Raw genomic sequence first — 26,436 nt, 5'->3', positions numbered from 1 at the left:
TAAAATGACTAGTGTTCCATTAATAAAATGACTAGTGTTCCATTATTAAAGTGACTAGTGTTCCATTATTAAAGTGACTAGTGTTCCATTAATACAGTGACTAGTGTTCCATTATTAAAGTGACTAGTGTTCCATTAATAAAGTGACAAGTGTTCCATTAATACAGTGACTAGTGTTCCATTATTAAAGTGACTAGTGTTCCATTATTAAAGTGACTAGTGTTCCATTATTAAAGTGACTAGTGTTCCATTAATAAAGTAACTAGTGTTCCATTATTAAAGTGGCCAGTGTTCCATTATTAAAGTGACTAGTGTTCCATTATTAAAGTGACTAGTGTTCCATTATTAAAGTGACCAGTGTTCCATGATTAAATTGACTAATGTTCCATTAATAAAGTGACTAGTGTTCCATTATTAACGTGACTAGTGTTCCATTATTAAAGTGACTAGTGTTCCATTATTATAGTGGCCAGTGTTCCATTATTAAAGTGACCAGTGTTCCATTATTAAAGTGGCCAGTGTTCCATTAATAAAGTGACTAGTGTTCCATTATTAAAGTGACCAGTGTTCCATTATTAAAGTGATTAGTGTTCCATTAATAAAGTGACTAGTGTTCCATTATTAAAGTGGCCAGTGTTCCATTATTAAAGTGACCAGTGTTCCATTAATAAAGTGACTAGTGTTCCATTAATAAAGTGACTAGTGTTCCATTAATACAGTGACTAGTGTTCCATTATTAAAGTGGCCAGTGTTCCATTAATAAAGTGACTAGTGTTCCATTAATAAAGTGACTAGTGTTCCATTATTAAAGTGACCAGTGTTCCATTATTAAAGTGACTAGTGTTCCATTAATAAAGTGACTAGTGTTCCATTAATAAAGTGACCAGTGTTCCATTATTAAAGTGACCAGTGTTCCATTATTAAAGTGACCAGTGTTCCATTAATAAAGTGGCCAGTGTTCCATTATTAAAGTGACCAGTGTTCCATTAATAAAGTGACTAGTGTTCCATTATTAAAGTGACCAGTGTTCCATTAATAAAGTGGCCAGTGTTCCATTATTAAAGTGGCCAGTGTTCCATTATTAAAATGACCAGTGTTCCATTAATAAAGTGGCCAGTGTTCCATTATTAAAGTGGCCAGTGTTCCATTAATAAAGTGACTAGTGTTCCATTATTAAAGTGACCAGTGTTCCATTATTAAAGTGACCAGTGTTCCATTATTAAAGTGACCAGTGTTCCATTATTAAAGTGACTAGTGTTCCATTATTAAAGTGACCAGTGTTCCATCATTAAAGTGAGTAGTGTTTCATTATTAAAGTGTCCAGTGATTCCATGTCTATGTATATAGGGCAGCAGCCTCTAAGGTGGAGGAGCCAGGTGGTCTCCGGCTAGTGTTGGAATATAAGGAATTTGATATGATTTATACTTTTAATTTTGATACTTAAGTATATTTTAGCAATTACATTTACTTTTGATACTTAAGTATATTTAAAACCAAATACTTTTAGTTTTTTGAAATGCAACCAATTCTTACAAACTCCCATTCTGGGTATGATCCATAAATCACAATGTCATAAAATAAACACCTTTTGGAGATGGGCTTTATAAAAAGTAACTTTATTTTTCACAACATTCCATGTAGTTTCTCATGACAGACTGTTCACCACAGGAAAATGGATCCGTCCACTGAATTATTTTGGGCCGGTGTCTGTGAAATGGGACAGCAGCCCATTAGCCAAATAATGATCATTCAGCACAACAATCTTCATAACATTTCTTAACAGGCCCATTATTTAACAAAGAATTAGACGCATGCGACCAGCCCACTGGCCTAAAAATGGACTGGGACCGGTCTAGCGCCACTCCATTTCTGCTGTGAACATAACTGTTAAAGGGTCAATCAGCAGTTGAAATAATAAGGCAATTGACTTTGTTTACAAACATTGGAGTTTAATAACAAGCTTCTATTTTGGGTTCTGATAGGGCACGACAGTTGAACTAAGCTCATGAGGCATTCATACGTTATATTCTTCAAGAAGCAATGGGTACTTATCATTCATTTCTAAATCAAAAAAGTTGATGTTGTAACTGTAGATTTCCCCTCTCACGTTTGTTGACCTTATTTGGTGAACTGAAAAGGGGGCGGGGACTATCAATGCAGTTCAGTGTTGCAGCATCATGGCTTGAAGTCTAGGGGTGCTTTTAAATGGGGACTGATTCCGGCTAGTTTTTTTTGTCTTGGTCACTAAGAAATGCAGTGGCGAAGACTGAAGCCATATGAGAGTTGTCTTGGGGTTTAATGTGGGTGTCTCTTATGCGTGTTTGCACATGTTAAGCATTTGTACAGTCACTCTGCCAAAACAGTACACAGTTACAGTCACTCCCCCTTCTAGATAACTTGAAACACTCAAACCAGGTTTTGTGTATTGAAGGCGCCTAGCCTAGCTAGTGCTAGCCAACCTCTTTCGCCGATTAGCTTCAGCCAGCTGGTGTGCAATCATGGAAAGGTTGGTTTGACATTTGATAGCTATCTCTAGGGCTAATTAGGAACCACCAATAAATTACACAATGTAAATGCGACAATATTTTCATATTTTAATTGTCTCATTTAAATGCTTTCAATATTTGTATGCATTTCTACAATTTATAGTTGGTTTGAGGTAATTTACTGATGGTCTCTAACTTGCCCATGGTCAATGTGTTGTGGGAAGGATTGAACTGTTACCGTACCCGTCATTCTGTTACCGTACCCGTCATTCTGTTACTGTACCAGTCATTCTGTTACCGTACCCGTCATTCTGTTACAGGACCCATCATTCTGTTACCTTAACCTTCAATCTGTTACCCTAACCTTCATTCTGTTACTGTACCGGTCATTCTGTTACCGTACCCTTCATTCTGTTACCGTACCCTTCATTATGTTACCGTACCCTTCATTCTGTTACCGTACCCTTCATTATGTTACCGTTCCCTTCATTCTGTTACAGTACCCTTCATTCTGTTACCGTACCCTTCATTCTGTTACCGTACCCTTCATTATGTTACCGTACCCGTCATTCTGTGACAGTACCCTTCATTCTGTTACCGTACCCTTCATTCTGTTACCGTAACCTTCATTCTGTTACCGTACCCGTCATTCTGTTACCGTACCCGTCATTCTGTTACCGTACCTTTCATTCTGTTACCGTACCCTTCATTCTGTTACCGTACCCTTCATTCTGTTACCGTAACCTTCATTCTGTTACCGTACCCTTCATTATGTTACCGTACCCGTCATTCTGTTACCGTACCCGTCATTCTGTTACCGTACCCTTCATTCTGTTACCGTACCCTTCATTATGTTACCGTACCCTTCATTCTGTTACCGTACCCTTCATTCTGTTACCGTACCCTTCATTCTTTTACAGTACCCTTCATTCTGTTACTGTACCCTTCATTATTTTACCCTAACCTTCATTCTGTTACAGTACCCTTCATTCTGTTACAGTACCCTTCATTCTGTTACCGTACCCTTCATTCTGTTACCGTACCCTTCATTATGTTACCGTACCCTTCATTCTGTTACCGTACCCTTCATTATGTTACCGTACCCGTCATTCGGTTATAGTACCCTTCATTCTGTTACCGTACCCTTCATTCTGTTACCGTACCCTTCATTCTGTTACCGTACCCTTCATTATGTTACCGTACCCGTCATTCTGTTACCGTACCCTTCATTCTGTTACCGTACCCTTCATTCTGTTACCGTACCCATCATTCTGTTACCGTACCCTTCATTCTGTTACCGTACCCTTCATTCTGTTACCGTACCCTTCATTATGTTACCGTACCCTTCATTCTGTTACCGTACCCTTCATTATGTTACCGTACCCTTCATTATGTTACCGTACCCTTCATTCTGTTACCGTACCCTTCATTCTGTTACCGTACCCTTCATTCTGTTACCGTACCCTTCATTATGTTACCGTACCCTTCATTATGTTACCGTACCCTTCATTCTGTTACCGTACCCTTCATTCTGTTACCATACCCTTCATTCTGTTACCATACCCTTCATTATGTTACAGTACCCTTCATTATGTTACAGTACCCATCATTCTGTTACCGCACCCTTCATTATGTTACCGTACCCTTCATTCTGTTACAGTACCCTTCATTATGTTACATGTAATATTTTCCTATCATCTAATAAATCTCCGTTTTGGACGAGACTGACTTTATGACCAAAATGATCCTATAGTATTTACATTTTCTAGTACATTTTAACACTAGAATAAATGTTTCTGACTCATATTGATGCCAAATAAGCCGTTTTCAAAATGAGAATTTACTTTCTTTTTCTAAAGGGGATGATTATTTAAATATTATAACAAAAATGCACAGCCACTTACGGAACTCATACTCTTGTGTGAGCCTCATTGAAGCTACACATTTTTTAAAACTTAACTAGGCAAGTCAGTTAAGAACAATTTCTTATTTACATTGATGGCCTACTAGGGAACAGTGGGTTAACTGCCTTATTCAGGGGCAGAATGACAGATTTTTACCTTGTCAGCTCAGGGATTCGATCCAGCAACCTGTCAGTTACCAGCCCAACGCTCTAACCACTAGAGCTACCTGCCATGCTCAACCTTAACATGTGGTGACAATACAACAGAACAGGATAAACGGAATTACATTTGCTCTCACAGGTGGCCAAAAATAACTATCTGAAAGCCACTTCCCCACTAAGCCACATCTCCAGTCTTCTGATCTGACCCGGTGGATCATAGCTCAATAACCCAACTAAGTTACCCAACTGGCTGGGTCAAATATAACACGGCGTGTGTTCTGTCCACTCTACCCAGCGCTGTTTTTTTTTTTGACAAAGCATTCTCTATTCCGTTGTGACTGGCCTTTATGGCTCCCTGGCTTAACATTGGCTATAAAGTCAGTCGTTTCGGACCAGGCGAGACGCTAAGTCCGTCAACAACATAGTGTTTACATTGAGGGTCAAGAGATAAACCCTTGCGGGACAAGTGGCCAAACAAAGGCTGGCCTATTGACTGAAGAAAGGCTTGCCGGTGACCTGAAGTCGCTTTGTCGCCTCTGGTACAACTGACCCCTTTCTCCGTGTCCGGACTACCATAAGTGGACGTCTGCTGATACCGCCGAAGGAGCTAACAGAGGAAGGCATGGAGATGCTGGACGGATGAGAGAAGGACAGATGGATGTAGGTTTGATTACATGCGACTCATCCTCTGTAACCCCTCACACACTGTGCGTTGCCCTGGATACCAAGATCAGCTTCGACAACTAAATGTAAACGTTAACTGTAAGGCAACGATAACTGCTTACCTAAACGATTAGCATCCCACACACACACACACACACACACACACACACACACACACACACACACACACACACACACACACACACACACACACACACACACACACACACACACACACACGCAGACACACAAGCAGACAGACAGAGAGGCACACACCTAGGCTGTTTGTATCCCAAATGGCACCCTATTCCCTATTTAGTGCACAATTTTGTTGCTGTTGTTGTTCTCTACTTTTACCCCTTGTTTCTAATCAATTGGTAATCAATTGTCCAATCACTCCAACTCCCATACAGATGCAGGAGAGGCGAAGGTCGAGAGCCATGTATCCTCCGAAACACGACCCTGCTAAGCCGCACTGCTTCTTGACACACTGCTCGCTTAATCCGGAAGCCAGCCGCACTAATGTGTTGGAGGAAAGACCGTACAACTGGCGACCCGAAGTCAGCGTGCATGCGCCCGGCCCGCCACAAGGAGTCGCTAGAGCGCGATAGGACAAGGACATCCCGGCCGGACAAAATCCTCCCCTAACCCGAACGATGCTAGGCCGCCCCATAGGTCTCCTGGTCGCGGTCTTCCTGTGCCACAACCTGGGATCAAACCCGGGTCTGTAGTGCGTCAGACCGCTGCACCACTCGGCAGTAGTATATAGGATATTATAAACTGATGGGTTCGAGCCCTGAATGCTGATTGGCTGACAGCCATGGTATTCCACAGGTATGACAAAACATTTATTTTTACTGCTCTAATTACGTTAGTAACCAGTTTATACTTAAATATTGTGCACTACTTTTGATCTGGCCCATAGGGAATAGGGTGCCATTAGGGATGAAATCCATCGGTGAAGTGTTGAAATGTTGAAATGTTGAAATGTTTTACCGTTGGTGAAGTCTACATCCCAGCGCCCCCTGCACTTTCAGTGCCTCCGTACCCCAGGTGGCACAGTAGACGTGTCCTACCGCCAGAAAGGAACGCTCTGCTGGTGTTTCTCAATGTGTTTCTGGGTGCCTTCCGCTAATTACACTCCATATGTTTTCCTCTGACTCGTCTCGCCGATTCCATCCAGACCAGTATAAAAGAAAAGGTTAAGACGACTGTTAGAATCATTAGCGGGTCAAGCAACAGTCATTGTTCATTGCTTCCTATATGAGGTCCAGGGAACAACAGGTCGAAGGAACAATAGCGACAACTTGCTAGCTGCTGTTAGTTGTGCAGCCAGGCTCATAACAAGGCAGGGTTAAAGTAAAAACAAGAAAAACACAGCCAGACCTGGGTTCAAATACTATTTGAAATCATGTCAAATACTTTATACGTACTTGATTGAGGTTTCGTGGCGTAATGGACCAATAGAATACATCTACAAATCGGCAAACCCCACCCATCTGTCACTCCAGGCAGGCTAACACAAAGTATTTGACATTTTTTAAATAATATTTGAAACCAGGTAGGCACCACAGTGTAGAGATGGTAGGAGTGGAGGCCTCATCACTCTCTAGCAGTCTCCGTCTGAGCGAGGAAACCCTGTTTACAGTAAAGCCTGTGTAAAGTATGTATCGACTGATCATGGGAACGCCTGTTTACAGTAAAACTTGTGTGAAGCATGTATCTACTGAACATGGGAAAGCTCTATTTACCTTAAGGCCTGTGTAAATAATGTATCTACTGAACATGGGAAATCCTGTTTACAGTAAAGCCTATTTACAGTAAAGCCTATTTACAGTAAAGCCTATTTACAGTATATTCTAGTATAGCTTGTATCTCCTGAGCAGGGATTGGGTGTTAGCCCAGTGCTTGATTTGATAGTTTTCTCCTGTGCCACAATGAAAGACTGGGAATGTTCCACAGCTAAGGACTGAGAAAGTTCAACAGCGAAGGACTGAGAATGTTCCACAGCGAAGGACTGAGAATGTTCAACAGCGAAGGACTGAGAATGTTCCACAGTGAAGGACTGAGAATGTTCCACAGTGAAGGACTGAGAATGTTCCACAGCGAAGGACTGAGAATGTGCCACAGAGAAGGACTGGGAATGTGCCACAGAGAAGGACTGGGAATATGCCACAGAGAAGAACTGGGAATGAACCGCAGCGAAGGACTGGGAATGTGCCACAGAGAAGGACTGGGAATGTGCCACAGAGAAGGACGGGGAATGTGCCATAGAGAAGGACTGGGAATGTGCCACAGAGAAGGCTTGGGAATGTGCCAAAGAGAAGGACTGGGAATGTGCCACAGAGAAGGACAGAGAATGAGCCGCAGCGAAGGACTGGGAATGTGCCACAGAGAAGGACTGGGAATGTGCCACAGAGAAGGACTGGGAATGTGCCACAGAGAAGGACTGGGAATGTGCCACAGAGAAGGACTGGGAATGTGCCACAGAGAAGGACTGGGAATGTGCCACAGAGAAGGACTGGGAATGTGCCACAGAGAAGGACTGGGAATGTGCCACAGAGAAGGACTGGGAATGTGCCACAGAGAAGGACTGGGAAAACAGCTGTGTTAAGAATGTCAGATTAATTTGACACATTTTGTTGGGGTGTGTGTGTGAGAGGATTTCAACAAACATGTTTAGATGATGATCTTTATGATGCTACATCCATTTGTGGACTTCATACAATAATGGGTATGTGCCCCATTGATTCTTAAAAAATATATCTTAGAAATTCCTCATGAGCTTAGTTCAACTGCAGGACTTCATCAGAACCCAACATAGAAGCTTGTTTTACTCCAATGTTTGTAAACAATGTAAATGTCAAACAAAAAAGTCTCATAACATGGTTAAAACTATAATGTTAATATTGTATATTAGTCCTTGCATCCATAGCTCTGTCTAGGAATTTGAGTAGTTACATTTCTCCATCCCAATCCATCAGATTTTTTACCAATACAAGGTCGGAGAGTTAGCATTGTTATTTTTCAACTACTGATTGCTGGTTTTTAATTTGTTTTTACAGCTGTAAAGTACACACTTAGTATTTTTATTTTCTTTCAGACCTCAGGTGCATGTTATGTATCCCTGGTGAGTGAAAGGTCACGCGCGTGCACTCACACACACACCAGGTCGGTGCGCGATCGCCCATAACAAACTTGTCTCATACCATCTTATCTTCTCTCTTTGTACGCACACACACACACACACACACACACACACACACACACACAGAGAGAAACACACACACACACGGAAGGCACAGTGCCCGCGCGCGTGTGTGTGTGTGTGTCTCTCTCTGTGTGTGTATGTGTGTGTGTGTGTGTGTGTGTGTGTGTGTGTGTGTGTGTGTGTGTGTGTGTGTGTGTGTGTGTGTGTGTGTGTGTGTGTGTTGGTTAGCGGTCAGTTGTGACAGAGGTATCTCGTCCCCTCTGTTTGACCCCAGGTCACCACATACTCTCTACTCCAGGACCAAATGGAGCACCACTACACTAATGAAACATAACAGGCATTTAGCACCACTACACTAATGAAAGAACAGGCATTTAACACCACTACACTAATGAAACAGAACAGGCATTTAACACCACTACACTAATGAAACAGAACAGGCATTTAACACCACTACACTAATGAAACAGAACAGGCATTTAGCACCACTACACTAATGAAACAGAACAGGCATTTAATACCACTACACTAATGAAACAGAACAGGCATTTAACACCACTACACTAATGAAACAGAACAGGCATTTAGCACCACTACACTAATGAAAGAACAGGCATTTAACACCACTACACTAATGAAAGAACAGGCATTTAACACCACTACACTAATGAAACAGAACAGGCATTTAGCACCACTACACTAATGACACAGAACAGGCATTTAACACCACTACACTAATGAAACAGAACAGGCATTTAGCACCACTACACTAATGACACAGAACAGGCATTTAACACCACTACACTAATGAAACAGAACAGGCATTTAGCACCACTACACTAATGAAAGAACAGGCATTTAACACCACTACACTAATGAAACAGAACAGGCATTTAGCACCACTACACTAATGAAAGAACAGGCATTTAACACCACTACATTAATGAAACAGAACAGGCATTTAACACCACTACACTAATGAAAGAACAGGCATTTAGCACCACTACACTAATTTAACAGAACAGGCATTTAATACCACTACACTAATGAAACAGAACAGGCACCACTACACTAATTTAACAGAACAGGCACCACTACACTAATGAAACAGAACAGGCATTTAACACCACTACACTAATGAAAGAACAGGCATTTAGCACCACTACACTAATTTAACAGAACAGGCATTTAACACCACTACACTAATGAAACAGAACAGGCATTTAATACCACTACACTAATTTAACAGAACAGGCATTTAATACCACTACACTAATTTAACAGAACAGGCATTTAATACCACTACACTAATTTAACAGAACAGGCATTTAATACCACTATATAATGAAACAGAACAGTTATTTAACACCACTATATAATGAAACAGAACAGTTATCTAACACCACTACACTAATGACACAGAACAGGCATTTAGCACCACTACATTAATGACACAGAACAGGCATTTAACACCACTACACTAATGACACAGAACAGGCGTCTAACAACACTACATTAATGACACAGAACAGGTAAGAGTGTGCTTAATGCCTCTCAAAGACTCTTAACGACCAGGCTTTAGGACACAAGCATTAAGCTCTTTATTCACCATTGATGAAATAAAATTCCCCCCAAACGTGACTAGGCCACCTCATTTGATGCGGGAACACCTCAGAATCAATGCGATATTAGTTCCTGCATTGTTAAGAGTTGTGTCAACTGTGGGCCATAGTAAAGGCTTATTTCAGCGTGTTGATCTATCAATGACGAGGTGAGGAGGTCGAGAGATGAGGTTTACGGCTCTAAGAGAGCTCTCAGACCAAAGAGACACTTTAAAGGACCGATGTTTTCTTCAGGTAAACTCCCAATGTGGACCTATCGGACAGTGTGCACATACACTCAGCCGGGTTTGACTAGTCCTCTTCCGTTACATATGTGGTGTTTACAGCGGCACACACACACACACAGACACACAGACACACACACACACTGACACACTGACACACTGACACACACACATACACACACACACACACACACACACACACAGACACACACAGACACACACACACACACACTCCAAGTTGCTGTAAGCCCCCCCGGCTGTGTGTACCTCTTTACATCCTTCTGTCATCCAGACTTAATTTAGTGCCGTTTCATCAAATACTAATGGATGGCAAATACTGGGCCTAACCGTTAACAATGTGGTTGTGTTTGGACAGGGCAATACAGAGTAATGGCATGTACGGCTACCCCCCCCCATGTTAATTGAATGTGGCTCTGCTATGGAGGAAATGATGTGCATGAGGTACATTTAACCTGACTGTGATGACACACTACGAATGGTCCTTGTTTCCTCCCATGACGAGACATCAGAACAAACACGGTTCTTCTAACTAATTCTAAATCGTACAAGATATGCATTGTGATGTCAATATACAGGATGTAGATGACCATATTCAACCAATAAGATCACAGAAATCCGATCTCTTTTATACATTGGGAAATACTTTATGTATGTATGTTGGTAAAGCACACGTTACACATCCAGCGTCGTTCCTGGTTAGGGTTTGGCCGCGGTAGGCCGTCATTGTAAATAAGAATTTGTTCTAAACTGACTTGTCCAGTTAAATAAAGCTTAAATAAATCTATATATATATGTATATATATATATATATATATATATATATATATATATATATATATATAATCATAAACATGACACTATGTAAGGGATAATCAACGCGGGGATATGCGTTATGTGGAGGGTAATGAACGAAGTGGAAGGTGTGTTCCACGACGCGCCAGCGGAGTGAAACTAACGCTTCCAGAGAACACGTAGAGCCCCAAGTTGACTATCCCTTTTTATACCATGGCTATCATTTAACAAATTTGCCACTCGAAATGTGTTCATTTGCAGGTAGAAATGTGTTCACCATCCACTGAAGTAGTTAGCAAGTTTACTAGATAGATTCGGTAGTTGCCTTGGTAACCAAACAAACAGACTAGCTAGTTTAGCTCACCAAATCATTCCTTCTAGCTTGCTATTATGAAAATCTAATTCAGCAAATACCAATAATAATGTTTTCAATTCGACTTTTGCTTTCAAAAGCAGCTCAAACAAAACATGTAAGAATGAACTTCATGCTGTTGAATTCGATAGTGCAACTACACCACGAGTTATAGGGAAATAATGCACGCTCTAGAATGCCCGTCAAGCCAATCAGAAAGGAATATTCAACAATGCCATGGTATAAAGCTACTTATAAACTGGGTGGTTCGAGCCCTGAATGCTGATTGGCTGACAGCTGTGGTATATCAGACCATATACCACGGGTATGACAAAACATTTGTTTTTACTGCTCTGATGACATTGGTTACCAGTTTATAATAGCAATAAGGCATCTCGGGGGGGGGGGGGGGGGGGGGGGGTTGTGGTATATGGGCAATATACCACAGCTAAGGGCTGTGCCTCAGAACAGCCCTTAGCTGTGGTATATTGGCCATATACCACACCCCCTCGTGCCTTATTACTTAAAAAGAGCATGATGACATCATTTTGAACCTCAAAAATGTTTTGCAACGCCATAGATATAGAATAACATGACGTTATTGTAGATCAAGAGATGTCTACTCTCCCTTGAACGGTGCGTGTGTGTGTGTGTGTGTTTGTGTGTATTATAGCCATGTGTAAAAATACAGTTCGCATGGCACTCTAACTCACCAGCCGATCATTAACCCATTAGACCAACAGATCTCCCATTGGATGAAACCCTAGAGACCCTGGAGTTGTCTCCCTCCCCTGTGAGTGTTTGAGCACTTACAGTAAAGTGCACGTACGTACGCACGCACGCACGCACACACACACACATTTCTTATTTGTGAGAAATGCCAATGCCCTTCACTTGATCTGTACATGATGCTTAGTCCTGTTGTAAATAAAGCATGGCAGACTAGAACAGACAGCTCCTTCAATCATTGGCATTAAAAGGCCATTCTTAGACGTGATGCTGTGAAGATGTCATGAAGGTTGAATGGCTCCTGTTCTGTTTTGGCCTGGATCAGACTGTATTATGTGAAGAACCACTCAGGTCTGTTTCATCCATTTGGCCTGGATCAGTCTGTATTATGTGAAGTATCACTCAGGTCTACTCCACCCCTTTCCTTTTCTTCATGGCTCTCTTTTGTTTCCTGTCTGGCACTGAAAATAAGTTTTGGAAGTCCTCCCAATATAGAACATGCCTCTTCGATTAAGCCACGTGAACAAAATCATCTATTTAGTTTAGAAAAACATGTACAATGTTGTTCTTTACGGTGGGAATGGAGGTGGTTGGCCAGAGAGTTCTGGGCCCGAAGGAAGTTTGGATTGTGGGGTTTTAGGGATGTTGAGTTAAATTGGGCTGGAAGGAACCCTGATTCGGTCTGAAAGACTTGGCCTGACAGGGTGGCGAGAGGTTTCTATATTTTCAGAGCAGGGCAGATGTGTGTCTGTATGTGTGTGTATGTCGGTGTGTGTGTGTGTCTCTCTCTCTCTGTGTGTGTGTGTGTGTGTGTGTGTGTGTGTGTGTGTGTGTGTGTCTGTGTGTGTGTGTGTGTGTGTGTGTGTGTGTGAGGACCACCCTGGGTCTGAGGTGGTTTTGTGGCAGGGACACCTGTGAACTCAGAAGTGGGCCGTCACCAAAATCTCAAGATGGACTGCTTCGGTACAGCGAAATTACTTCAAGCTTCATCTGACAGAAGGAAATGACTTCCAGCTTCCTCAGACAGAATGAAATGACTTCCAGCTTCCTCAGACAGAAAGGAATGACTTCCAGCTTCCTCAGATAGAAGGACATAGCTTCCAGCTTCAATAGACAGAAGAAAATGTTATTATCTAAATTGAATTTGCTCAAATACCTGCATCCTAACGGTAACGGAGTAGAAAGGACAGAGGAGAGAGGACGGACTTCCTGCTTCATCAGACAGAAGGCACTGACTTCCTGGTATCGGTACAATGTAAAATGACAGAGAAAGCTAAATATTATGTGTTATACTGTTTTGAACGACTAAATGTTTCCCATGCAAAGGTATACAAAAAAATACAAATCTGCATTTCAAGCTTGGAGACATTCCTGCCCCATATACAATTCCTGCTCCACATCCCTTTCCTGCCCCATATCCCATTCCTGCCCCACATCCCATACAGGCCCCACATCCCATACAGGCCCCATACACCATTCCTGCCCCATATACAATTCCTGCCCCACATCCCATTCCTGCCCCACATCCCATACAGGCCCCACATCCCATACAGGCGCCATACACCTTTCCTGCCCCATACACCATTCCTGCCCCATATACAATTCCTGCCCCACATCCCATTCCTGCCCCACATCCCATACAGGCCCCACATCCCATACAGGCGCCATACACCTTTCCTGCCCCATACACCATTCCTGCCCCATATACAATTCCTGCCCCACATCCCATTCCTGCCCCACATCCCATACAGGCCCCACATCCCATACAGGCGCCATACACCATTCCTGCCCCATATACAATTCCTGCCCCACATCCCATACCTGCCCCACATCCCATTCCTGCCCCACATCCCATACTGGCCCACATCCCATACAGGCCCCACATCCCATACAGGCCCCACATCCCATACAGGCCCCACATCCCATACAGGCCCCACATCCCATACAGGCGCCATACACCATTCCTGCCCCACATCCCATACTGGCCCACATCCCATACAGGCCCCACATCCCATACAGGCCCCACATCCCATACAGGCGCCATACACCATTCCTGCCCCATACACCATTCCTGCCCCATATACAATTCCTGCCCCACATCCCATTCCTGCCCCACATCCCATACTGGCCCACATCCCATACAGGCGCCATACACCATTCCTGCCCCATACACCATTCCTGCCCCATATACCATTCCTGCCCCATATCCCATTCCTGCCCCACATCCCATACTGGCCCACATCCCATACAGGCCCCACATCCCATACAGGCCCCACATCCCATACAGGCGCCATACACCATTCCTGCCCCATATACAATTCCTGCCCCACATCCCATACCTGCCCCATATCCCATTCCTGCCCCACATCCCATACTGGCCCACATCCCATACAGGCCCCACATCCCATACAGGCCCACATCCCATACAGGCCCCACATCCCATACATGCCCTATATCCCATTCCTGCCCCACATCCCATACAAGCCCCACATCCCATAAAGGCCCACATCCCATACAGGCCCACATCCCAGACAGGCCCCACATCCCATACAGGCCCATATCCCATACAGGCCCCACATCCCATACAGGCCCCACATCCCATACATGCCCTACATCCCATTCCTGCCCCACATCCCATACAAAAACCCACATCCCATAAAGGCCCACATCCCATACAGGCCCCACATCCCATACAGGCCCACATCCCATACAGGCCCCACATCCCATACATGCCCTATATCCCATTCCAGGCCCACATCCCAGACAGGCCCACATCCCATACAGGCCCCACATCCCATACAGGCCCACATCCCATACAGGCCCCACATCCCATACAGGCCCCACATCCCATACAGGCCCCACATCCCATACAGGCCCCACGTGCCATACAGGCCCCCATCCCATACAGGCCCCACATCCCATACAGGTCCCACATCAGCCCGGTGAATTAAATATATAAGTGAACCCCTTTACTTTACTTGAGATCCAACTTGATACAAATGTTGGTTCAATCTCTCTCGGCAGTAATCTCCAGGCGTTGCCAGGGGTTTGAGGCTTTTTTACCTCATGCAGACACCAATAAATTGTGGTTTTAAGGGAGGGAAGGACGGGGAAGAGGAGAGGGGAGGGAAGGGGAGAAGGGAGTGGTGGGGAAGGGAAGGGAGGGGTGGGGAAGAGGAGAGGGGAGGGAGGGTGGGATGGGAAAGGGGAGGGGAGGGGAGGGAGGGGTGGGGGAAGCGAAGGGAGGGGTGGGGGAAGGGAAGGGAGGAGTGGGGAAGGGGAGGGAGGGGTGGGGGAAGGGAAGGGAGTGGTGGGGAAGAGGAGAGGGGAGGGAGGGTGGGATGGGAAAGGGGAGGGGAGGGGAGGCAGGGGTGGTGGAAGGGAAGGGCGGGGTGGGGAAGAGGAGAGGGGAGGGAGGGTGGGATGGGAAAGGGGAGGCGAGGGAGGGGTGGGGGAGGGGAGGGAGGGGTGGGGAAGAGGAGAGGGGAGGGAGGGTGGGATGGGAAAGGGGAGGGGAGGGAGGGGTGGGGGAAGGGAAGAGAGGGGTGGGGGAAGGGAAGGGAGGGGTGGGGAAGGGGAGGGAGGGCTGGGGAAGAGGAGAGGGGAGGGAGGGTGGGATGTGAAAGGGGAGGGGAGGGGAGGGAGGGGTGGGGGAAGGGAAGGGAGGGGTGGGGGAAGGGAAGGGAGGGGTGGGGGAAGGGAAGGGAAGGGAGGGGTGGGGAAGGGGAGGGAGGGCTGGGGAAGAGTGACCTGTCGGCCTGCCCCATTCATCATCCAGACAAAATGTCTCCCGCATCTTTTCCACTGATCAGGGAGAACATCCAGTGGTTAGCAAGTTTAAGAAAAGACGCGGAAACCTTCATACTTTTCCACAAAATCTGTCTTGTGGTTTCGGCCCCAAAACATCTGTATCATTTCCTATCTTTTTCTCACTCTGTATATTCTCCGGAGTAGTATTTTATTTAACCTTTATTTAACTAGGCAAGTCAGTTAAAAGAACAAAATCTTAATTATAATGACGGCCTACACCGGCCAAACCCGGATGACGCTGGGCCAATTGAGCGCCCGCCCTGTGGGACTCCCAATCACGGCCGGTTGTGATACAGCTTGGATTTGAACCAGGGTGTCTGCACTGACGCCTCTAGCACAGTGCCTTAGACCGCTGTGCCACTCAGGAGCAGCAGAGAGTGATCAGGGAATCTGCTTACATGCAATTGGTTTTCTGAGAGAAAATCACCAGTGGAAAGCGTGTGTGTGAGGTCACTGTTTCAGTGGAAGTTGGACCAACAGGGGGAATCGCGTGTGGTATTTACAGAATGTGGTCTACTCCTAGACAGTTTTCTAACAGGCTTTGATCAAGAGTTACATGGTATGTAGTAGGTGACGTTAATAAACGACCTCCAAGGTAAAGTGGTGGGACATGGGTCTGCAGCAGCCAACTGCCTGACAAACAAGTCCTCTCGAGGCTGAGGTTGGCGTTTAGCTTTTTTGGCAGGATTCTGAAAGACACGCACAGAGTGTCTCGAATACACGCGCACATGTACACACACACACACTCGCTAGTACAGACGTTCACACACACAAGCATGCACACTCACACACACACACGCACATCACCCTCACACACACACACACACGCACGCACGCACACACGCACACACACACACACACACACACAAACACACACACACACACGCACACACACACACACACACGCACACACACACACACACACACGCACACACGCACACACATACACACACACACACACAATTGTTGTACTGCAGTGTTGAGGGAGCTAGCACACATGCTGTGCACGACGAATCAAATTTGATTTGATTTGAGACACACACAAATATGCAATGGTTAAGTGTTGTTCATAAATTGGCAAGTGGAGCATAACAAATAGTCTGATTTCATTGTGAACTCTGGATTGGAAACATTTTAATGATACAGCAATGTTCCAGGCTTACATAAATCCCCAGAGTGTTTACCACACGCGTAGGTGTTTTCAACAACTTTATATGGTTCTTATAACTAATTCTAAATCAGACAGGATATGCATTGTAATGTCAAAATACAGGATGTAGGTCAACAAATGTATTTCAATTTGATTTCACCTTTATTAAGCTAGTTGAGAACAAGTTCTCATTTACAACTGCAAACTGGCAAATAAGGTTACAGAAATCCCATCTCAGTGAAACATTGGGAATTACTTATATAAACTGTATGTTGGTAAAGCATAACACATCTGTAAGCATGGCTCCTGATAAGCATGGCTCCTCATAAACATGACACTGAAGTATCTTGTTTATTTTCTCTCAGTTCTGCAGTAGGACGGTTTCTGTTCTCTCTACAGTTCATATAAGGAAATCAGTCAATTTAAATAAATTCATTAGACCCTAATCTATGGATTTCAAATGCCTGGAAATACAGATGTGTATCTGTTGGTCACAGATACCTTTAACAAAATTGGTTTCACAATGGGCCTCAGGATCTCGTCATGGTATCTCTGTGCATTCAAATTGCCATTGATAAAATGCAATTGTGTTCGTTGTCCATAGCTTATGCCTGCCCAATCCATTAACCCCACCGCCACCATGGGGCACTCTGTTCACAACGTTGACATCAGCAAACCTCTCGCCCACACGACACCACACACACTGTCTGCGGTTTTGAGGCCGGTTGGACATACTGTCAAATTCTCTAAAACGATGTTGGAAGTGGCTTATGGTAGAGAAATGAACATTCAATTATCTAGCAACAGCTTTGGTGGACATTTCTGCCATCATCATTCCAGTTGCACACTCCTTCAAAACTTGAGACATCTGTGGCATTGTGTTTTGTTTTAGGATGGCCTTTTATTGTCCCCAGCACAAGGTGGACCTGTGTAATGATCATGCTGTTTAGTCAGCTTCTTGATATGCCACACCTGTCAGGTGGATGGATTATCTTGGCAAAGGAGAAATGCTCGCTAACAGGGATGTAAACAAATGTATGTCATGTACTGTCATGTTGTCTTGTCTCTGTCCTTTCCCTTCACCCTGTCTCCCTCTGCTGGTCGTGTTAGGTTACCTTTTCTCCCCCGCTTTCCCCCAGCTGTCCCTTGTCTCCTCTAACTACCCATTCACCCCGTTCCCCACCTGTTCCCTTTTTTCCCTCTGATTAGGTCCCAATATCTCTCTCTGTTTCTGCTCCTGTCCTTGTCGGATTCTTGTTTGTTTGTGTCATTCATGCCTGAACCAGACTGTCGTCATGTTTGCTGTAACCTTGTCCTGTCCTGTCGGAATCTGCCGGTCCATCTGAGCCTACCTATGTTTGGTAATTAAAGAAGCTCTGTTTAAGTTGATTCGCTTTTGGGTCCTCATTCACGCACCGTAACAGAAGAATCCGACCAAGAATGGACCCAGCGACTTCGGATCCTCTCCACTCAGCCGTCGAGATCCAGGGAGCGATGCTAGGCAGACACAAGCAGGAATTGTCTGCTGCTCGACATGCCGTTGAGACCCTGGCCACCCAAGTCTCCAACCTCACAGAACAGGTTCACCATCTCCGCCTCGATCCACCGGCCACTTCCAGGGCTTTCGAATCTCCGGAGCCCAGAATCAATAACCCGCCGTGTTACTCTGGGGAGCCCACTGAATGCCGCTCGTTCCTCACCCAGTGTGATATTGTGTTTTCTCTCCAGCCCAACACTTACTCCAGGAGCACTGCTCGTGTCGCCTACGTCATATCTCTCCTTATTGGACGGGCTCGTGAGTGGGGCACGGCAATCTGGGAGGCAAGGGCTGAGTGTACTAACCAGTATCAAGACTTTAAGGAGGAGATGATACGGGTTTTTGATCGATCTGTTTTTGGGGAGGAGGCTTCCAGGGCCCTGTCTTCCCTATGTCAAGGCAATCGATCCATAACAGACTACTCTATTGAGTTTCGCACTCTTGCTGTCTCCAGTGGCTGGAACGAGCCGGCCTTGCTCGCTCGTCTTCTGGAGGGTTTCCGCGCAGAGGTAAAGGATGAGATTCTCTCCCGGGAGGTTCCTTCCAGCGTGGATTCCTTGATTGAACTCGCTATTCGCATTGAGCGACGGGTTGATCTTCGTCACCGAGCTCGTGGAAAGGAGCTCGCGCTCTCCGTCGCCTCCCTCTCCGCATCACTACCATCTTCCTCTGCCGGCTCGGGTGCTGAGCCCATGCAGCTGGGAGGTATCCGCATCTCGACTGAGGAGAGGGAACGGAGAATCACCAACCGCCTCTGTCTCTATTGCGGTTCCGCTGGTCATTTTGTCACTTCATGTCCAGTAAAAGGCCAGAGCTCGTCAGTAAGCGGAGGGCTACTGGTGAGCGCTACTACTCCTGTCTCTCCTTCAAGATCCTGCACTACCTTGTCGGTCCATCTACGCTGGACCGGTTCGTCAGCTTCCTGCAGTGCCTTAATAGACTCTGGGGCGGAGGGCTGTTTTATGGACGAGACCTGGGCTCGGGAACATGACATTCCTCTCAGACAGTTAAAGGAGCCCACGGCCTTGTTCGCCCTGGATGGTAGTCCTCTCCCCAGGATTCAGCGTGAGACGCTACCTTTAACCCTCACTGTTTCTGGTAATCATAGTGAAACCATTTCTTTTTTAATTTTTCGTTCACCTTTTACACCTGTTGTTTTGGGCCATCCCTGGCTAGTTTGTCATAATCCTTCCATTAATTGGTCTAGTAATTCTATCCTCTCCTGGAACGTCTCTTGTCATGTGAAATGTTTAATGTCTGCTATCCCTCCTGTTTCCTCTGTCTCTTCTTCACAGGAGGAGCCTGGTGATTTGACAGGGGTGCCGGAGGAATATCACGATCTGCGCACGGTGTTCAGTCGGTCCAGGGCCACCTCTCTTCCTCCACACCGGTCGTATGATTGTAGTATTGATCTCCTTCCGGGAACCACCCCCCCCCGGGGTAGACTATACTCTCTGTCGGCTCCCGAACGTAAGGCTCTCGAAGATTATTTGTCTGTAGCTCTTGACGCCGGTACCATAGTCCCCTCCTCCTCTCCCGCCGGAGCGGGGTTTTTTTTTGTCAAGAAGAAGGACGGGTCTCTGCGCCCCTGCATAGATTATCGAGGGCTGAATGACATAACAGTGAAGAATCGTTATCCGCTTCCTCTTATGTCTTCAGCCTTCGAGATCCTGCAGGGAGCCAGGTTTTTCACTAAGTTGGACCTTCGTAACGCTTACCATCTCGTGCGCATCAGGGAGGGGGACGAGTGGAAGACGGCGTTTAACACTCCGTTAGGGCACTTTGAATACCGGGTTCTTCCTTTCGGCCTCGCTAACGCTCCAGCTGTCTTTCAGGCATTAGTCAATGATGTCCTGAGAGACATGCTGAACATCTTTGTTTTCGTTTACCTTGACGATATCCTGATTTTTTCACCGTCACTCCAGATTCATGTTCAGCACGTTCGACGTGTCCTCCAGCGCCTTTTAGAGAATTGTCTTTTTGTGAAGGCTGAGAAGTGCACTTTTCATGCCTCCTCCGTCACATTTCTCGGTTCTGTTATTTCCGCTGAAGGCATTAAGATGGATCCCGCTAAGGTCCAAGCTGTCATTGATTGGCCCGTCCCTAAGTCACGCGTCGAGCTGCAGCGCTTTCTCGGCTTCGCGAACTTCTATCGTCGTTTCATCCGTAATTTCGGTCAGGTGGCAGCTCCTCTCACAGCCCTTACTTCTGTCAAGACGTGCTTTAAGTGGTCCGTTTCCGCCCAGGGAGCTTTTGATCTCCTCAAGAATCGTTTTACATCCGCTCCTATCCTTGTTACACCTGACGTCTCTAGACAGTTCGTTGTCGAGGTTGACGCGTCAGAGGTGGGAGTGGGAGCCATCCTTTCTCAGCGCTCCCTCTCTGACGACAAGGTCCACCCATGCGCGTATTTTTCTCATCGCCTGTCGCCGTCGGAACGTAACTATGATGTGGGTAACCGCGAACTGCTCGCCATCCGGTTAGCCCTAGGCGAATGGCGACAGTGGTTGGAGGGGGCGACCGTTCCTTTTGTCGTTTGGACTGACCATAGGAACCTTGAGTACATCCGTTCTGCCAAACGACTTAATGCGCGTCAGGCGCGTTGGGCGCTGTTTTTCGCTCGTTTCGAGTTCGTGATTTCTTATCGTCCGGGCTCTAAGAACACCAAGCCTGATGCTTTGTCTCGTCTCTTCAGTTCTTCAGTAGCCTCCACTGACCCCGAGGGGATTCTCCCTGAGGGGCGTGTTGTCGGGTTGACTGTCTGGGGAATTGAGAGGCAGGTAAAGCAAGCACTCACTCAAACTCCGTCGCCGCGCGCTTGTCCTAGGAACCTTCTTTTCGTTCCCGTTCCTACTCGTCTGGCCGTTCTTCAGTGGGCTCACTCTGCCAAGTTAGCCGGCCACCCTGGCTTTCGGGGTACGCTTGCTTCCATTCGCCAGCGTTTCTGGTGGCCCACCCGGGAGCATGACACGCGTCGTTTCGTGGCTGCTTGTTCGGTCTGCGCGCAGACTAAGTCCGGTAACTCTCCTCCTGCCGGCCGTCTCAGGCCGCTTCCTATTCCCTCTCGACCGTGGTCTCACATCGCCTTAGATTAGCCTTCGTCAGCGGGGAAGACTGTTATTCTTACGGTTGTCGATAGGTTCTCTAAGGCGGCTCATTTCATTCCCCTTGCTAAGCTTCCTTCTGCTAAAGAGACGGCACAAATCATCATCGAGAATGTTTTCAGAATTCATGGCCTTCCGTCAGACGTCGTTTCGGACAGAGGTCCGCAATTCACGTCTCAATTTTGGAGGGAGTTTTGCCGTTTGATTGGGGCTTCCGTCAGTCTCTCTTCCGGCTTTCACCCCCAGTCTAACGGTCAAGCAGAACGGGCCAATCAGACTATTGGTCGCATCTTACGCAGTCTTTCTTTTCGCAACCCTGCGTCTTGGTCAGAACAGCTCCCCTGGGCAGAATACGCCCACAACTCGCTTCCTTCGTCTGCGACCGGGCTATCTCCTTTTCAGAGTAGCCTCGGGTACCAGCCTCCGTTGTTCTCATCTCAGTTCGCCGAGTCCAGCGTCCCCTCCGCTCAGGCTTTTGTCCAACGTTGCGAGCGCACCTGGAAGAGGGTCAGGTCTGCACTTTGCCGTTATAGGGCGCAGACTGTGAGAGCTGCTAATAAGCGTAGAACTAAGAGCCCTAGATATTGTCGCGGTCAGAGAGTTTGGCTCTCCACTCAGAACCTTCCCCTTAAGACGGCTTCTCGCAAGTTGACCCCGCGGTTCATTGGTCCATTCCGTATCTCTCAGGTCATTAATCCTGTCGCAGTGCGACTTCTTCTTCCGCGATATCTTCGTCGCGTCCACCCGGTCTTCCATGTCTCCTGTGTTAAGCCCGTTCTTCGCGCCCCCGCTCGTCTTCCCCCCCCCCCCCCCCATCCTTGTCGAGGGCGCACCTATCTACAGGGTCCGTAAAATCTTGGACATGCGTCCTCGGGGCCGTGGTCATCAGTACCTAGTTGACTGGGAGGGGTACGGTCCTGAGGAGAGGAGTTGGGTTCCCTCTCGGGACGTGCTGGACCGTGCGCTGATTGATGATTTCCTCCGTTGCCGCCAGGTTTCCTCCTCGAGTGCGCCAGGAGGCGCTCGGTGAGTGGGGGGGTACTGTCATGTACTGTCATGTTGTCTTGTCTCTGTCCTTTCCCTTCACCCTGTCTCCCTCTGCTGGTCGTGTTAGGTTACCTTTTCTCCCCCACTTTCCCCCAGCTGTCCCTTGTCTCCTCTAACTACCCATTCACCCCGTTCCCCACCTGTTCCCTTTTTTCCCTCTGATTAGGTCCCAATATCTCTCTCTGTTTCTGCTCCTGTCCTTGTCGGATTCTTGTTTGTTTGTGTCATTCATGCCTGAACCAGACTGTCGTCATGTTTGCTGTAACCTTGTCCTGTCCTGTCGGAATCTGCCGGTCCATCTGAGCCTACCTATGTTTGGTAATTAAAGAAGCTCTGTTTAAGTTGATTCGCTTTTGGGTCCTCATTCACGCACCGTAACAATGTATGCACAAAATTTGAGAGAAATAATATTTTTGTGCGTATGGAACATTTCTGGGATCTTTTATTTCAGCTCATGAAACATGGGACCAACACTTTACATGTTGCGTTTATAACAGTGTAAAAAAAAGCAGGATATGACAGTAAACAGATAAACAAATACATTCAGAATGGGGAACTTTTTGAGTCCATGACCTGAAATACCCCTTGCCTTCAATTGTATCTCATATCATTCACCATACACACACACGCACACACACACACACACACACACATCGACTACTGTTTTTGAGTCAGCATAATTCATGGTGTGAAATATTCACATCAGAATTTTCCCATTTCATTTTGTTTTCAAGTGGACTAATGTTCATATTCAACTAATACACAGAGCTCAAAATCAAAAGCACTACTTCTACTACTACAACAAATACTACTACTCGCTATACAGTACTGTCTCTAAGTAGTCTTGGCTACTACAATACTACTACTCGCTATACAGTTCTATCTCTAAGTAGTATTGGCTACTACAATACTACTACTCGCTATACAGTACTATCTCTAAATGGTCGCTATCAGTTCTATCTCTAAATGGTCTTGGCTACTACAATACTACTACTCGCTATACAGTACTATCTCTAGGTAGTATTGGCTACTACAATACTACTACTCGCTATACAGTACTATCTCTAGGTAGTATTGGCTACTACAATACTACTACTCGCTATACAATACTATCTCTAAGTGGTCTTTGCTACTACAATACTACTACTCGCTATATAGTACTATCTTTAAGTAGTCTTGGCTACTACAATACTACTACTCGCTATACAGTACTATCTCTAAGTAGTATTGGCTACTACAGACAATAACAATAGCCTTACTTCCATCACCACAGAATTAGAGGTACAATTAAGATATAAAAATCGCAGCAGAAAATATAATGCTAGCACTGCTAGCACCTTCAATGAATCCATCTATATCTTTATCAATATCAATTATAGTTACATTTCCTCTCCCTGTAAATTCCATTTAATGAAATTCAAATTCCAGGTCAGTCTTTGAATACCAATGTTAGGTAAATTAATTTTACTTAAATTCTACACTTCACGAGTGAATTTCAAATTGAATTGGAATTTCAAATTGAATTGGAACTGATATTTATATGATATCTTTCACACTACGTCCACATCGCAATGCCATGAAAAGCTGTGGCTTTCCTCACTGAGTGGCATCATGCGTCTACTCCTGCACAGCCCCCTCGCTCGATGATTAATTCACCATCCACCAATAGCTGTCAATACAGACCATATACAGGAAATAAACAAAACCTCTTTTCAACGGCAGGTGTCTAGGCAGATAAATCATAGTAACAGCCAATAATACATGGATAATGCTTATATGTTTTTAACACCCAGTGGCAGCTGTATTGAATAGGAAACCTTGTGTGTGGGAGAAAATAGACATTTATTGATCAGAAACAACAGAGTAAGGAGGAGGAGGAGGGAGTAAGAAATGCCTGACATCCAGGAAAATGATGTTCTCACCATATTTTTTTTATAGACTCCCGAGTGCTGTAAATTCAAAAGGTAGGGCTCATTTTAAATAGATGGTGCAAAAATGACGCCATTAGCCATGATATACTGTATGTGAGTGCACATGTAACAGTATAACTTTAGACCGTCCCCTCGCCCATACCCGGGCGCGAACCAGGGACCCTCTGCACACATCAACAACAGTCACCCACGAAGCATCGTTACCCATCGCTCCACAAAAGCCGCGGCTCTTGCAGAGCAAGGGGAACCACTACTTCAAGGTCTCAGAGCAAGTGACGTCACCGATTGAAACGCTATTTAGCACGCACCGCTAACTAAGCTAGCCGTTTCACATCCGTCACACCCACTTCACTAAGCAACTCTTGGAGAGGATGGCAAACGATTATATCTGCCTTCGTATTTCAGGGCGATCTTTCAGAATGAGAATAGTAGAATTAAAAAGCCGTTCAGTGTGTCAAAACGCTTAAGAAATAACGTATATAGCGTATCTCTATTTCTATTTTACAGTGTCAAATCTAAAATGAAACTGATTTCGAAGTGTTTAAACAAACAAACGTACCCAAATTCATTTTCCGGAATGTTAGAGATTTAAAAACAAGAAAAACATTTCCAAATTTCAGTATTTTTTATTTTCAGACTCAAATTCTGAAAAGGATTTCTCTGACGTTTCTAACTCCTGTCCCACACGAAACACCATGTTACTGACTGGGTCCGCAACTAAACGCTTGCTGCAGCGTTGTGTGGTCTGTGGCCAGACATTTAAGGATTAAGGTGTGGCGATAGGAAGAATGTGGAAACTGGATCTGTGCGGCCAGGGAGAGCCCACACCCTTACTGCTGCTGGAAGTCTGGGCTTCCTGCAAATGCCACATGCACCCCGAGACACCAGTCAGCCAGCCAGCCAGCCAGTCAGCCAGCCAGTCAGCCATCCAGTCAGCCATCCAGCGAGCCAGTCAGCCATCCAGTCAGCCATCCAGCCAGTCAGTCAGCCATCCAGCCAGCCTGTCAGCCAGACAGCCAGCTAGTCAGCCAGCCAGTCAGCCATCCAGTCAGCCATCCAGCGAGCCAGTCAGCCATCCAGTCAGCCATCCAGCCAGTCAGTCAGCCATCCAGCCAGCCTGTCAGCCAGACAGCCAGCTAGTCAGCCAGCCAGTCAGCCATCCAGTCAGCCATCCAGCGAGCCAGTCAGCCATCCAGTCAGCCATCCAGCCAGTCAGTCAGCCATCCAGCCAGCCTGTCAGCCAGACAGCCAGTCAGCCATCCAGCCAGCCATCCAGCCACTCAGCCAGCCAGTCAGCCAGCCAGTCAGCCAGCCAGTCAGCCAACCAGCCAGCCAGCCAGCTGGGCCTTTGAGCTTTCCTCCACTGCCCCCCCTCCCCTCCCACACACACCTCTTTAACATGTGGGACTCCAATGGGAACGTGTCTGTCATATCAGAGGACATTCGACCCTTCCTGTCGGGAGAACTTGTTATAGATGGATATGTGTCTCACAACGTATATTTCATAGAAAATCGGTGTCTATTTCCACTGTTCAGAGTAGATAGATCTAGAATTGCTTGTTCTCTTAGGACATATGGGTTTGGAGATTGGTGAACGGACTACAGTAAGTGAAAGGCAGCAGGCACATCACTGGTTTTAAAGGCAGGAATTGGAGCAAAAGTTTAGCTGAAATAGACCTCAAAAGGTCACACA

The sequence above is a fragment of the Oncorhynchus mykiss genome, chromosome 1 (genome assembly GCF_013265735.2).
Source record: "Oncorhynchus mykiss isolate Arlee chromosome 1, USDA_OmykA_1.1, whole genome shotgun sequence".
NCBI lineage: Eukaryota > Metazoa > Chordata > Actinopteri > Salmoniformes > Salmonidae > Oncorhynchus > Oncorhynchus mykiss.
The sequence above is the reverse complement of the archived record's forward strand: the minus strand, read 5'-3'. Positions refer to the sequence as shown.